This window comes from Peromyscus eremicus, chromosome 17 (genome assembly GCF_949786415.1).
Source record: "Peromyscus eremicus chromosome 17, PerEre_H2_v1, whole genome shotgun sequence".
Lineage (NCBI taxonomy): Eukaryota > Metazoa > Chordata > Mammalia > Rodentia > Cricetidae > Peromyscus > Peromyscus eremicus.
The window spans coordinates 28,919,959-28,935,499 of NC_081433.1; the positions used below are offsets into that span (position 1 = coordinate 28,919,959).

The 15,541-nt window shown below is 36.2% G+C and overlaps 1 protein-coding gene across 2 annotated transcripts in view; it reads right to left on the bottom strand.

Moving 5' to 3' along the window:
* Positions 1-15,541, bottom strand: part of Sgcz (sarcoglycan zeta) — a 375,725-nt gene that overhangs the window by 118,888 nt on the left and 241,296 nt on the right. The gene's annotated exons all lie outside the window — the stretch shown is intronic.

Below are 15,541 nucleotides of genomic sequence, written 5' to 3' on the forward strand. Positions count from 1 at the left end.
TCTGGGTGCCAAGAATCGAACCAGGGTCTTCTTAAAGAACAGCATGACATCTTAACTACTGAATCTGCTCTCCAGCCTTGTGAAATATGTTTCTTGAATACATTGTTTAATGTCTTTTTTCAGCACACTTTATTAGATACTAGAAACGCAGAACAACCACTTTCTCTTCACTCTTATTTTTATAATGTGTTACATTTCTAAACAATTTTAATGTACAAATATATTAGTATACCAGCATTAAGACAAAATAAAGTAAATAATATTTCCTTTTTGTTAGAAAGATTCATATTTGTAACATACAATGTATTTCATGATATGATCCACTCTAACTTTCTTAGCTTCATTTCACACCATGAATTTACCCAAGCTTCCCTTCTTTCTCTTCATTTTCACTTCCAGTTCCTTTTGGCCTATATTCATGTCCATGTCTTCTTATCTGGCTGGATGACTGTTGAAATACTCATTTTTCAAATCCCAGCTCAAAGCTGCAATCCCTGGACATCTTTCTTACCCCTTCCAGTTAACACTCAGCTTCTGCCCTCCACTTACTTAAGCAGTCAGCCCGATATCTGTTACAGGACTTGTCATAGGTATTTGTTTTGCTTAATCATTCATGTTTCCAAGTTTTCCACTTGACTGGACTATCTTGAGAATGGATTGTGTTATTGTTTCCTATAGCTGGAAGTTTTCTGTGTCCTACTCGGTCTGTAGACTCTCAGACCCAAGTAAACACACAGAGGCTTATATTAATTAAAACTGCTTGGCCATTAGCTCAGGCCTGCTCCTGACTAGCTCTTACATTTAAACTCAGCCCATTTCTGTTAATCTATATGTCATCACATCTTCTGTGGCTTTATCTGTGTGCCATTGCATGCTGCTCCTTGGAAGGCAGGTTGGTGTCTCCTCCCTCAGTCTTTCTCTTCCCAGAATTCTCCTTGTCTGCTTATCCCGCCTATACTTCCTGCCTGGCTACTAGTCAATCAGCATTTTATTAAACCAGTGTACAAAAGCATTATCCCACAGCATTTCCCCTTTTCTGTTCAATTAAAAAAGAAAGTTTTAACTTTAACGTAGTAAAATTGTATATAGCAAAACAGTTATCAAGCAATAATTATGGTTACACTATTTAGTTTATTTATATTTGGCAAATTCAAAGAAAATATTCTATTTATCCTATATTTGTGAGTCTAAGGTTTCATATCTAACTTACCTTTTATCATAACTAAAGAAAATTATAACTGTTAGGGGTGGCATATAAAATGCCTGACACTCTGCCAGCAGACATTAGAGAAAAGGTGACCCGAGATTGTGGACCATCAACCCTCCATGTGTTACCCTTCAGATCTTCTGTTTAGCATGCCTCTAGAGGGCCAAGGCAGAAATGCCTACGTGTCCCAAGGTCATGCCTTATGGTGTGCACATGTCATGTCCTCCTCCATATAAATACTTCTTGTAATATTTTGATTCCTTCTGAAGGAGTGTAGAGACACTGTGGCAATAGTTCGAGTGATTGCTGTAAGTTTTATTGGGTTCATAGATTAAAAATAGCTGCCAAGAAAGGTGAGCTTCCTTTCATGGAAGCTCTGAAAATTGGATCAGGTCTTCCTTGGAACTGTTGGGATAAGAAGGACAAAGCCGCTGACTTGAAGGGACAGATCTCTTGTCTGAAGTCATTGTGGCCCACCAGTCATGGGGCTTGGTGTTTGCAGAGGGCTGAGGAGGAACTTAGGTGGCTGCAGGAGTCTTGAGGTCGGAACAGACTGTGTGAGAGAGAAGGAAATGACTGTCTGGTACATTGACCACTGTTCTTATTTTTACCTTTTTTTTTTTTTTTTTTTTTTTGCAAAATTGCATGTTGCTAGACTCTGGGTCAAGTGCTCAGAAGATTGCATAATTATTAATAATAAAAATAGATTATGCTTGCTTTGGTGTTAAGTCTGGGGTAATTCCTGTGTTTAGTAAAAAATGATGAAGAATATATTGGTTATTTTCTAAGAATAACCTTTGGAATCATGAGAATATTTTGTATTGGATGATTTCCCTTATCTTTTCCTCTTGCTTATGATAATAAAAGACTGAGGTTATCAGGGCAAAAGCAGAAGCTAGGGAAGCCAAAGAAGCTGTAGCAAAGAAGCTACTTAGCAACTGCAGAAGCCCGAAGTGACCTGTCAGCTCACATGAGCACTGTCTCTGTGTCGTTACTGCACCTTCCAGGTATTCCATCCTTTGGACCCCCGAAACTGCAAAGGCTGGTCCCTGGCATATAACTACCTAGTCTTCAACTACGTCAAAGACCTCAGATGGATATACTATTATCTAAATAAACAGGAAAAGCATTGTAAGCAATTTCCAAAAAATCTAGAATGGCAGAGACAGCTGGCTACCTGGACAGTTATTCAAAGTTCCTCTGCAACATTAGGGCATCCATCTTCAGCCCACAGGCCTAGAGTCTCTCAGTTGCTTCTTCCTGTGTCCTGTAGATTGTCTGGCAGTATTTTCTGTGAAGCATGAACCTGAAGGACCATCTTGCCTTGCAAAGTTCAGTGGTCACCTTCCTATGGGTCCTGCATGTCCAGTTTATACAGCACATTATCAAGCAGTTGATGCAATGGCACTTGTTGCTCAGTGGCTAACTTTTGCCACAAAGAAAGCAAACTCCATAATGAGTTTCTTAAATGCCCATTATCTTCTCTGAAGTAGATTGGTGTTGCCAGGAGCAGACATGTCTCAAAGTGCAGAAAGTCAAAGTTCTTAAAACATTTTAAATGCCGTATTCTGTAGGTCTTTGAAGTGTTTGAAGATTACCTACCTAATTGAAATATATCTTTATATACCTAAATTATTTAACTAACATGACTGTAAGTTTGACTACCATAGAAGACTAATTATTAATCTGTATTTCTTAATTATCCATTACAATTTAAATGAGTCACATAAACATACCTTAAATGAGAGTAGAAATATATATAATGTATAACAAAATTAAGTTTAAATTTGTATCAATAAACTATAGCAATGTAAAAGTTTATCTTATATTTTTAACATACCCCCCCCCTTTGTTTAGAAAGAGATTGACTATGACCAATAAAAATTTGTAACCAACAACCTAAACAAAGACAAACATCCCAATCCCATTTTTTAGGAGTATGGACATTGTTTTCTAGGCTACTTCCTGCTCATAGAGGGTGCTGGTAATCGTATGGGGACACAAAGAAAATTTTAGGATTATGGTCAAGTCCTGACTGGAGTAGTCTATGATGCTGTATTCTCTGAGACAGTTGCCTTGAAGATATTCTGCAGTTTCCTTTCCTTTCTTTCTTCTTTTATTTATTTATTTTTTGTTTGTTTTTGTTTTCTTGAGACAGAGTTTCTTTGTTTAACAGCCCTAGCTCCTGGAACTAGTTCTGTAGAGTTGGCTGGCCTCAAAACTTACAGAAATCCACTTGCCTCTGCTTCTGAAGTGCTGGGATTAAAGACATGCACCACCACCACCTGGGTATTTCCTTTTCTTTATACAGACTTTTCAAGATAGTTTGTGTTACGTTGACACATGGTTTAAGATTAAAAAACACACTTAGAATGAACTGTTGAGGGCACATCCAAAGTGAAACACACTTGATGAGCTCTTTATGCTCATTTGGATTTGTATTTGGATTACAGAAAACTTAGTGATTTTACTATCTGTGTCTCATTAGTTTTTTTTTTTTAACTCCTTTTTAGGGGAAGATTTCTGAAGTACTATTTAAGTGGAACAAGCCACATCACATGGTTTGATTTACATTCCTCATCTCTGTGCCCTGAGCAGTAACTTAATTTATATCTATTCCCTTTCTTATTTGACCCACTTAAGAACATGCAAAACAGGTAACTAAAATTTATTTGTTTAATAACAAGATTATTTAAAATTTAATTTCCCTCAGCAAGCAAATGATCTAATTACTTAAATCGTTATTTCAAACATTGTGGAATAGATTGTTAATGCAGTGTCCTCCAGTTCTGAGTTAATAATTTTACTAGAGTGTGAAATAATATAGATATAGTATTTATTCAAAGTCATCTGTACACACATTTCTAGTCCAATATTCTTACTGAGAACTTCCCATGGTGACTTTGACTTTTAGGAATGTCTGTGCATATTGAAGTGGTTGTATGGTCATGCCTGCCTATTTGGTGTTATACAGTGACCATGGTCATCTATTTATGTTCCTTTTTGGCTGTCCTTACCCCTGTTCTCACTGACAAATGTGTATGCGAGTATTGCCATAGGGAACAGTTTTATTCATTGCTCTCAGTTATAGAAAATTCTTGGAAATGGTCCTACCCTACATCTTTCAAATGTTTCAATCAAATTTTACCTATGGGTATTCTTACAGAATGATTTTTTGTATGAGTAAGGACAATGGATGAAAAATATTCCCCAAAATAAATGGTTCATGTAAGTAAGATATTGCTATTTTATATCAATTAGGTGTACAACGGTACTAGCGGTCCCCCTTTTTCTTGGACAGGATTTGTAGCACCAGAGACATTTCTTCCTCTCATTTTACTTCCACTCAAGGCATTGTACCCATTTTTACTCCAGATGTCCCTTCAGTCTTTCTAAGTCATTGCCCTTGTCCTAGCTCCAGGTGTCAATTCTATGCACTTTGAACACTCAGTTCCACAGATTTGCACTATGGTAGGAAGTAGAGTAAGATCCTCACTGTGTGGGGAGAATCTCCACCTACAAGGTTGGCCACAGGAAACTTTAGAGCATTGGTGAAAATTTTTGTTACATACAGTGGAATGGACAATCCAAAGACTACATAAATAGAGATGATGGTTTGATAGATGTTTTAGCCCAGAAAAGGTACAGAAACTTTCTAGTTTTAATCAATCAAATTAGGAAATTCTATGATGGGAATGATGATAAGTGTGCATGTGCATGGAGGAGCAAGGAGTACAGAGATAGAGAGAGAACATTAGGTATGTATTTGTATATGAAAAAATACCTTCATATTTTAGGTGTGCAATGAGAGAAGAATAATAAAAACTTTTCATTAAGTTAGTTTACTTTTCTTTTCATGGACGTTGGCAATTGAGAAAAGTAAGTTTCCAGACTCTACTTTTTACATTTTAAATGCAACACATTTAAATGAGAAAATCAAGTTTCTCAATAAGATAGGTGTGCTTTCAAGGGGATCTTTAATTTCAAGTAGGGAAAGAAATAATGAGTTTTCTCAGAAATACCTTCATTCATGTATCTAAGTTTTCACTACTGAAAAAATAAGCAAAGATCTTCTTTCTTTCTATTAAACTAAAGTAGGCTTATTTAATCTTAAAATATTTGAAAATGTTAGAACCAAGTTTTCAGTTTACTTTGTGTCTGACTGTATACTGGAACTTAATTCCTGAATGAGAAGAGGAAGCTCAGAGATATGTCTTTGTATTTGTCATTTTTCCGTCTCTGTTATTGTGATAAAACCACTACGATCAAACAAATTATAGAACATTTTATTTTGGTTTACAACTGCGGAGGGTTAGAGTCCATAATTGTGGGGACAGCATAGGAGCAACCAGTAGACATGATGATAGAAGCCAGAAGCTGATAGCTCAGATCTTGAACCACAAGCATGAGGTAGAAAGACAGCTGGAGGTAGGACTTTCATCTCCAATCCTGCCCTCAATGGTGAACCTCCTCCAGAAATATTGCATCTTCTAGTATCTCCAATAGCAATACCAAGAGGGTACTAAGTATTCAGATGCATGAGACCATGGAGGGCTTTTTTCAAACAGCTCATCAAAATGATAAAAAATAATAGAATTTTAAAAGTACTTAGTGAAAATAAACAATGGTTATAATTTCAAAAAGTACAAATACCATTATGATGACAGTGACTGGCACACAAGTTTCTCAGGTATTTAGTTAAACGTTGCTTTGGGTGTGACAGTGAGGGTAATTGTCAATTAGTATTTGAATCAATATTAAGCATTTATGTGCCTCTTCAATTCATCCAAGGCCTGAAGAGACCAAAAGTGCACTGCAAACAGAATTTATATTCCTTACAGCTGATGCATTGACTTCTTGCTTTTGAATTTAGAACCTAACATAATAGTATATATATATATATATAGTATATATATATAATATAATATAATGTATATCATTATGTCATTTTCATGGCTTAAAACTCCCTGTATCAAGGAGAGGCAAGATGATCAAATGGTAGAAAGTTATCTTCAGCTGCAAGGTGAGTGAGAGGCTAACCTAAACTATATGAGGTTCTATCTAGAAAAAACTGAAAACCGTTAAAACTATGCCATCAACACTCCCAGATTATATAACTGCCTCACGTGAGATTTCTTATTCTCCATAACAATCTAAGACAATTATGTAAGACAAATCCCCTTGATGATACTTCTCTCTCTGGAGAGCCAAGATTAGTAGAGTTTCCATATTACAAATGAAATATGACAAAATAAGCAAATATTAGGTTAAAGAGCTAATTCTGGAATGCATATTTATTTTGGTTCCTGGTTAAACATTACCTGTATTTGATAGCAATTTTTTAAAGATGTATTCTCACTTTGTATTACTGTGGCCACAAACTCACATCTCTACCTCCCAAATGCTGGAATAACAAACTTACCCCATTATGTGCACTCCTAACAAGGGAATTATTCCTGTCAGCTTGAACAATCATTGCTTTGGAATCTTTAGCAATTTATATACTTTCTTCCTCAATTAAATACATACTTTGGGGAAAAAGTATTCTTAAGCTTACCTCTAATCACAACAGATACTTCAAAATTGTGATATTTTGTTTATACTCCTATAAGTCAATCTCCTTATATAAAAAATACAATAAATACATATATATAAATAAATAAATAAATAAATACATATATAAATAAATAAATACATATATAAAAAATACAATAGTGGCAAGACTCTAAGCCAAAAGAAATATTAGGGTTTTTTTAACCATAAAAGTAATAATTACAGCATATTAGTTCAACAAACATACTGAAGAAAACTGAACATCAGAAGACATAGCCAGGGAGACATATCAAAATGATTAGAAACATTCAGTGCATATAGAAATATTCTGAATCTCTTTCTAGATGCATCCCAGGATGAAGTCCAGGTTTTGCATTGTAAGAGTCTTACAAGTCACACTAATGATGCTGGTCAATGAATATCTATTTGAGTAGTATAATACTAATGTTCTGATTGAGGATTGGGGACAGAATTCTAGTAATATAAATCTATTTTTATCTATAATTCGGCCAGAACATATACATAAAGTATAAAATTGAAATCTCTCGAAAGGAATATCTTTTTTGTATATGTACAAATTATAGGGAAGTAGAAGCAAAACTCTCTCAGGGAATAGGCGACACTAAAGGGATAGAGGAAGGTTGAAAATCTGAAGAGTAGATTTTTTTATGAGAGGGATATATTTAAAATACATTACTCATTTGCATAAAAATGGGCTAAGAAAAATCAAATAAAGAAACTCAGAGTATGGCATACCACAAGAGGTGTTCTGTCTGTATAAATCATGAGCATGTATTTGGACTGTATTCCTCCCCATGCCGAGATCAGTGTGTCAAACTGTATGTGAATATCCCTAAAGAAATACAATGAGAAGAAAAAGAAATCTCAATTTTCTAAAACAAAAAAGTAATTTTGAAGTATTTCTCATGAAATACATGCCAAGTCCTCAGCCTGGTTTAAGATATTATTAGGTGATATCAAACCTATAGATGTGTCAATTAGGATACATTTGGCCTCATTCTCCTAATTTACATTAAATAAACCAATGGCACAATGTACCCAAGTTTTATTGAACACACTAGGTTTAAAATTTTTTATTTTAACACCAGCCCCACAATTCAACTTCAAGCTTTCATTACACATCTCACGCACTTGCCCAGCTTGGTAAATTCTCCATTTAGTAGGTCACTACACTATCCTTGAACAAGCAATCCTAGTTTGGATTCTGCAACTCAAGCATCTACCAAGGCTAGTTAGTGAGTTCCTAAGAACCTAACCAGCTTGGTCATACCCACAACTCAGACCAGGCTTGGGTATCACAGCTTGCACAGCAGTGCTGACCCAGCTGGAAGGCACATTTGAATGCTTTCCTGGTTACCACTGATTGGAATTACCCTCTATCCAATAAAAATAAATAAATAAACCAATACTGAGTGTCTGACGAATTAACCTACCATCTTTTAATTCTTGATCTTAAATCAGCCAAGCATGGGCAGTATCAGCAACAAAACCTAACTTCAGCTCATCAATGGCAATCTAGAATCTCGCATCAGACAAATAATCCACATGCACAGATCATAGCATACAAAACTCAAGCAATAAGAAAGTTCAAAATAATATGTCTTCCCCCTGAATTCAGTTCTCTATTAGAAATTTCCTCCAATGAGAATTACCTTGATTGAACTTAGTACACATATTTTAAAAGAACAATCAAAAACATGTGCAAAGAACTCAAGGAGTTCAGAAAAGACAGGAAGTGTGACACATTAATAAACATAGAGGCTCTGAGGAAACATGCAAGTGAAGCCCAAGAACACTCAAATGTGGGTAAATGACAATTCAGGGCTTGAAGACTGAATTAAGTAAAGAGATAAGCATGCTTAAGAAACAGAAGCTCAAAAGGAGATAGAACTGAAAAATCAAATAACACAGAGATATCAGGGGAAAGCCTTATCAGTAGAGTGGCTCAAACAGAAGAAAGACTATCAGAATTTATAAAAAGGCAGAGTAACTAGACCACTAAATAAAAGAATATGAAAAATTTCAGTAAAACATGCTAAGGGAAGATTCAGGAACTTTAAGGCATGATGAGAAGAACAAAATTATGAATTACAGAGACAAAAGGATCACAAGAATTCTCGATAAATAACATAGACTAGATCTTCAACAGGCTCACAGAAGAAAACACTCAATTTAAGGGAAGACAAACTCATGCAAGTACAAGAAGCACATAGAATAACAAATAGACTTGACCAAAAAGAAACTCCTTACAGGGTAGCACATTAATATATTAGGTATAGAGATCATGGGGAAGATATTGATAAACAGCAAGAAAAAAACAAGTCAAATACAATGAAAAACCCTTGAGAGTAGCAGCTGACTTCTTTTTTTTTTTTTTTTTTTTTTTTGGTTTTTCGAGACAGGGTTTCTCTGTGTAGCTTTTGCGCCTTTCCTGGAACTCACTTGGTAGTCCAGGCTGGCCTTGAACTCACAGAGATCCGCCTGCCTCTGCCTCCCGAGTGCTGGGATTAAAGGCGTGCGCCACCACCGCCCGGCTGCAGCTGTTGACTTCTTAATAGGCACTTCAAAAGCAGAAGAGACTGAAGCAATCATTCAAAGTTCTAACAGACCACACATGCAGTTAAGATTGCAGTCCACTATGGCAGGATAGTTCTCTGACCTCTGCACAAATGGAAGACTTCCATTCCAGCAGGACTCTAGGCTCAGAGGCCTGACCTTATCCAGAAGCTGTCCCCATGTCTGGATACCTGACCTATCTCAAGCAAAACCTTTGACACAGATCCCTGAAGATCTCTCCCACTGCTGTCTGTATGATAGTTTGGTTTTGTGCTCCCAGCTGTATGGTAGGATCCTGCTGCCAAATGCTTCACATACATGTGATATATATCTGAAATATAGTTGCTGTGGAACAATCTTTGTACACTGTAAATGTGCATTGTTCTCATTGTTAATAAAAAAGCTGATTGGCTGATAGCTGGGAAGGAAGAGTTTGGACAAGAAAATCGGACACAGATAGAATTCTGGAAAGAGGAAGGGCAGAGTCTGAAGTCACTAGCTAGATGCAGAGTAAGCAAGATGAGAATGCAATACTGAGAAAAGATACCAAGCCATGTGGCTAAACATACATAAAAATTATTGGTTAATTTAAGTATAAGAGCTAGTTAATAATAAGCCTGAGCTACCAGACAAACATTTATAAGTGATATTAAGCCTCTGAGTGGTTATTTGGGAATTGGTTGGTGGGAGAGAACTGTCTGGTTACATATATCCTACATATCTCCTCTCATTCTGGAATAAAGCTGAATTGTAACACTGAAGCAGCCTCTCAGAAAGCTGTTTCCACCATACTAAGGCCATCCAAAGCCATTTCTCTTCATTTTCTCCTCATGGCCTGGTGGCCAATGGACAGCAAGGGAAAAAAGACCCCCCCCCCAGATGCCAAAACAGTCTATTTTATCCATCAAAGCCATCTATCTCAATGGGAAGAGAATGAAAAAAAAATTCTTGATATAAACCCCCTAAAAGAATTCAAGGACATGGGCAAACCAGCCCTACAAAGAATACTAGAAACAATACTTGTGAGTGAAAAGAGGAATAAGAATGGCCAAGAGACTATAAAAAGAAAACAAAGGAATTTATCATTACTGAAACACAAACTATAACTCAGAAGACAATATCAAAGAAATAACAAAATCAATCTACTTACACCTGTTAATAGTAATTTTATATATTAATTGCTCTAACTCCCTCAATCAAAGACAGTAGTTAGATTAAGAAACAAAGTCATCTTTCGGTTGTCTACAAGAAACTCATTTAATCTTCAAGAACAGGCCCCACGTTAAAGTGAAAGGATGAAGAAAAAAATATTCAAAGAAAATGGATCTAGGAACCAAGCAGCCATCTGTATCCTAATATCTGACAAAGTAGACTGCAAATTAAAATTAATCAGGAGAGATAAGGATACTTCTATCTGATCAAGCAAACAATTAACAAAGAAGACATTACAATCCTAAACACACATGTGCCAAAATCTGCTTAACAGGCATACTGCTGAATTTCAAGATACAGATTAACACCAACTCAACAATAGTTTATTTTAATATACCTCTTTCTCCAATCAAGAGATCATTTTAACAACAAATTAGCAAAGAGAAATTAGCATTAAACAACATTGTAAATTGAATGGATCTTTTATATATCTCCAGAATATTATACTCAAACACACAAATTCCTCAGAAATCCACATAAATTTCTCTAAAATAGACTTCATATTGTAGTAGAGAAGAAATCCCAACAAAAATTTGAAATAACAAGTATCCTATGTGGCTGCAGTAAAATAAAGTTTAAATCAACATAAAATAAATCTCTAGTAATCACATGAACTCACAGAGATTAGGCTAATTAATGATGAGTTGGTCAAAGATGGAATTGTAAGAGAAAAAATTCCTGTAATTAAATGAAAATCCAACACAGGAAAACATCTGGAACACAATAAAAACAGTCCTGGTAATGATATTCATAACTCTAAGCATCTAAAATAGATAATCTGAAAAAGCACAAATACATTACTTAATGGTGGAACTCTAGAATTTGTCAAGATAAGTACCAGCCAACCAAAAATCCAATAAATGTGAAGAAATAATAAAAATAAAAGCAGGAATTAATGAAATAAACAATAAAATATTGCAATGAATCAATGAAAGTAAGAGTTGGTTTATTGTGAAGGTAAACAAGATTGACAGACCTAAAAGTCTCAAAACAAAATCTATAATGCTAATAGATGTATCACATGTTTCAGCTATACTGCTCTTGGAAATGTATCCAAATGATTCTATATGTTACTGTAGAGACACTGGTCATTCATGTTCATTGCTGCTCTATGGAGGGGAGAGTAGAGGGAATGAGGAAGGGAGAGAGAGAGAGAGAGAGAGAGAGAGAGAGAGAGGGAAAATGAAATATTGCTCATTTTTTTTAAGAAAAATGAAATTTTCAGGTAAAGGACAGAGGCAGAAAAAGTCTTCCTGAGTGAGGTAATCAAGGTCTAGAAAGACAAAAAAAGCATTTTTTCTCTCATTTGTGGTTGTTATCTTTGTAACTTTTGATATATCTGATTCATTTGGTCAGAAAATTGGTAAGGACCTATGGGGAATGTAGTGACATTTTATTTTTCAACCCAATAAAGTTTATCTGAGGATCTGAGGAAAGTGCCAGCCACTATATTAATCATAGAAGTCAAGCAATGGTAGCACATGCCTTTAATCCTATCATTCTAGAGGCAGGGATCTGCCTGGATCTCTGAGTTCAAGGCCACACAGGGAACAGTGCCAGGCATGGTGGCACATGCCTCAAATTCCAACACTACTTAGCCATAAAGGTTTGGAGGTCTGTATAGACCGACAGGAAGTGACAGAGATGGGCAGGAAGAGGAAGTGATATAGCTGGACAGAGAGAGCAAATGAAACAGCAGACTAGAAAGGCATGTAGGCATGGATATACAGGAAGCAGGTCTCCCTTTGGATGCTGAGGGTTGGTAAGGTGAGGTTGGCTTGTGGCTTTTCCTATTCCCTTGATCTCTCAGGTTTTAACCCTGATATCTGGCTCCAGGTTTTTTATTAATAAGACCGTTTAGCAATTCATCTATAGGGGAGGGACTTCCAAGGGAGAAGAGAGTGTACTGGTACAAAGGAGAAAAGACGAATCATGGTTTAAGAAGGATTATACTGACGTTGGGGAGGAAAGTGCAGCATAAAATAGGGAAAATGGAAGAATAAATAATAATAAAGACTTCTAAAATGTCAAATGAAAATTTTCTTTTGTAGAAGGTTCCTAAAATAAATCTGTATGAATATATAAAAGGAGTTAAGATGGAATTCTCTTAAAATAGAGTAACAATGCTCCTACTAGCAACCACAGGATAAGCAGTCAAAAGCCCAGTCCAAGTCTTTTGGAGTTGTTGGCCAGTGAGGTTCTGAAGAGTCTCAGACATTACAGGCTAATTGTCAATTATTTTGTTTACACTCAGAAACTTAAGAGTAAGACCCTATTGTTGAAAGCACCCATGCTCGAGTCATAGATCATGAGGAAATCAAGCTGGTACTCACTTTTAAGCTTCATCTCTCCTGACTAGTTTTCATAGTTCTGTAAAGTTATTGAGCCCACTACTGAAGGAGAAATGTAATCATTGATATTAGTCATCCATGACTGCAGTCTCTACAATAAGAACTGGGTGGGAAAGACACAGCCATTGATACAATACTGCCATAAATGTGAGACTAACCAATCACATTCTGTTGGGACCTGAGGCCCACTCCATAAGATAAAACCCATGCCTGGCACCATTATCAGGCCAAGGACCTCAGGATGCACAGGGTATAGATACTGGGGTAGAACCTACTACTAGTGTGCTGATAAATGGTTTTAGTATTAAGCCAACTCCTATTGCATTATCATTAAACCCACTAATTAAGCATTGACAGAGAAGATTCTTCTTGCAGTAGATAGTGCTTGGTGCCGATATTTACAATTAACTTAGGTGAAGAAAGTAAGGGAATGCCAAATGGTTTTCCCTACAAGGAACATATATTTATACTGAAACCTCTACTACACAATAGTCATGGATCATGTGTAATAGGGTATGGAAAATGTAGCATGAATCTTAAAGAGTCTTATTAATAAAAACAAACCCAGGACCTGGTGTTGGGGTAAATGCTGGAAGATCAGAGAAGCAGAACAAGTCACAACCACCTCACCTTGCCAGTTTCTCATCTGATCCTGTTTCCTCAGACTAGAAGCTTCTGTGTTCTCATCCGAATGGATCTCAGCTTAACTACTGCTAAAAGCTTTTTAGGCTTTTAGCTTAACCAGGCCAAAAGCTTCTAGTTTCTGGTCTTCACGTCTTATACACCTTTCTGCTTCCTGCCCTCACTTCCTGGGATTAAAGGCTCACTTCTTGGGATTAAAGGCATGTGTCACCGTGCCTGGCTGTTTCCAGTGTGGCTTTGAACTCACAGAGATACGGATGGATCTCTCCATCCCAAGTGATAGATTAAAGGCATGTGTGCCACCATTTTATGGCCTCTATGTCTATCTAGTGGCTGTTCTGTCCTGTGACCCCAGGTAAGTTTATTAGGGTGCACAATATTTTAGGGAACACAATATTACCTCAGGAAAAAGCATAAGAGGTAGGCTCACTAGATGACTACAGGGAAACAGTGTCTTCTGGATACAGAAGGGATGCTATACATATGAACTAACAACAGGTCATGTGACAGCGTGCACAAGATCCATGGAAGCCCAAGCCAGACTGAATCCCAACATGGAGAAAACAGTCACACACCAATTTCCAATCCTAGCTAAGGAGCTATTGGCAGTAGCTTGCTAGTGTGAGCATTCCCCATTTTCTCTAAAAGTTTATTCAGTCCCTGGTAAGTCAAGCAGACTCTAGTGGGAGGCCACACATGCAATAGTATGTCAGCAGCACAAACTGGTTTTATGGGGAAAATAGTGCAAAGTTCTGTGGGAAATGAAGGGAGGATCTGAGAAGAATTGAAAGGAGATGGAAATAATAAAGCATATTATATGGAATTCTCAAGGAAATGCTCTTTTTAAAGAACTACCCCTACCCTGTATTTCTTACTGCCATGCTCTATGACTTCAGTGCCTTAACAAGTCTTCCTTTACTATATTACAGGTTTGACACAATCTTCTCTTTTAGTGATGTTGACTGGCCACATTATACTGATAGTTCTTTTTCTTTTGTTTTCTTTTTCCTGTGGCACTAGGAACTCAGTCCAGAATTTTGCATACACTACATGGATATTCTGAAAATGAGCTGCACCCATGGCCACACTCTCAAATCACTTTAATCTTCGGCATTGTTCTGTTAACACATGCCTTGTAAAAAGATTATATTTGACAATGTGCTATTTTTCTTCTTTTGTGAGTTTTGAATAGCTTTATCTAGATCCTAGATCCAATCTAGCTATGTATATCTTTGTCAGCCATGCAAATTGGTGAGAAAATATTAAACTTTTCTATTGTGGCTCAAAAGAACCAGAAAGAAAGTAGATACAGATACAACTACACTATAATGAAATGCATCTTTTTTTTTTAAACGTAGTCATATCCAAATACAGGTTTGCCAAATTCTGAATTAGAATCCTAGTAGGTCCAGAATTCAAAGAGTGGTAAAAATATGCTTAACATTTTAAAGAATAATTCCATTACATAATGATATTAGTTTAATGACTCTATATGCCAAGTTACTATGTTTTTCATGGAAGAGTCAATAAAAGAACGATTTTATGACAAATCCCAGTATAAATTTCACTTCACACAATTCTGCATAAATTTTATACATCTTATAATTTATGTCTTTTACTACTCAAAACAATATCATTCATTCACTCTCCAGCAACATCTCTAATGGGTTTTCTCAATTCTCCACACTGGAAATGCACATCACATATGCATTGTATCATTTTTGTGCTCTTCTTTTCTTCCAACTTTCTTTCATACTGCCCATTTCATGACTGTGATGGATGGTAGCTAAAGGCTTCACTATTGTAATAGAAACTCTCTCTTTAGCTGTGGTAGCCCGCTATTAAACTGTACATTAAAATATCAATTTATTAATATGTATTTTTATTTTGTTATCAAGTACAATAATTTCATAATTTTTAAAATTGCTGTCTTCTAAAATTCTTCCTAAACATTGCTGCCCTGAGCACTTAGTTCTCTGTGCCTGAAAATTTTAACTGC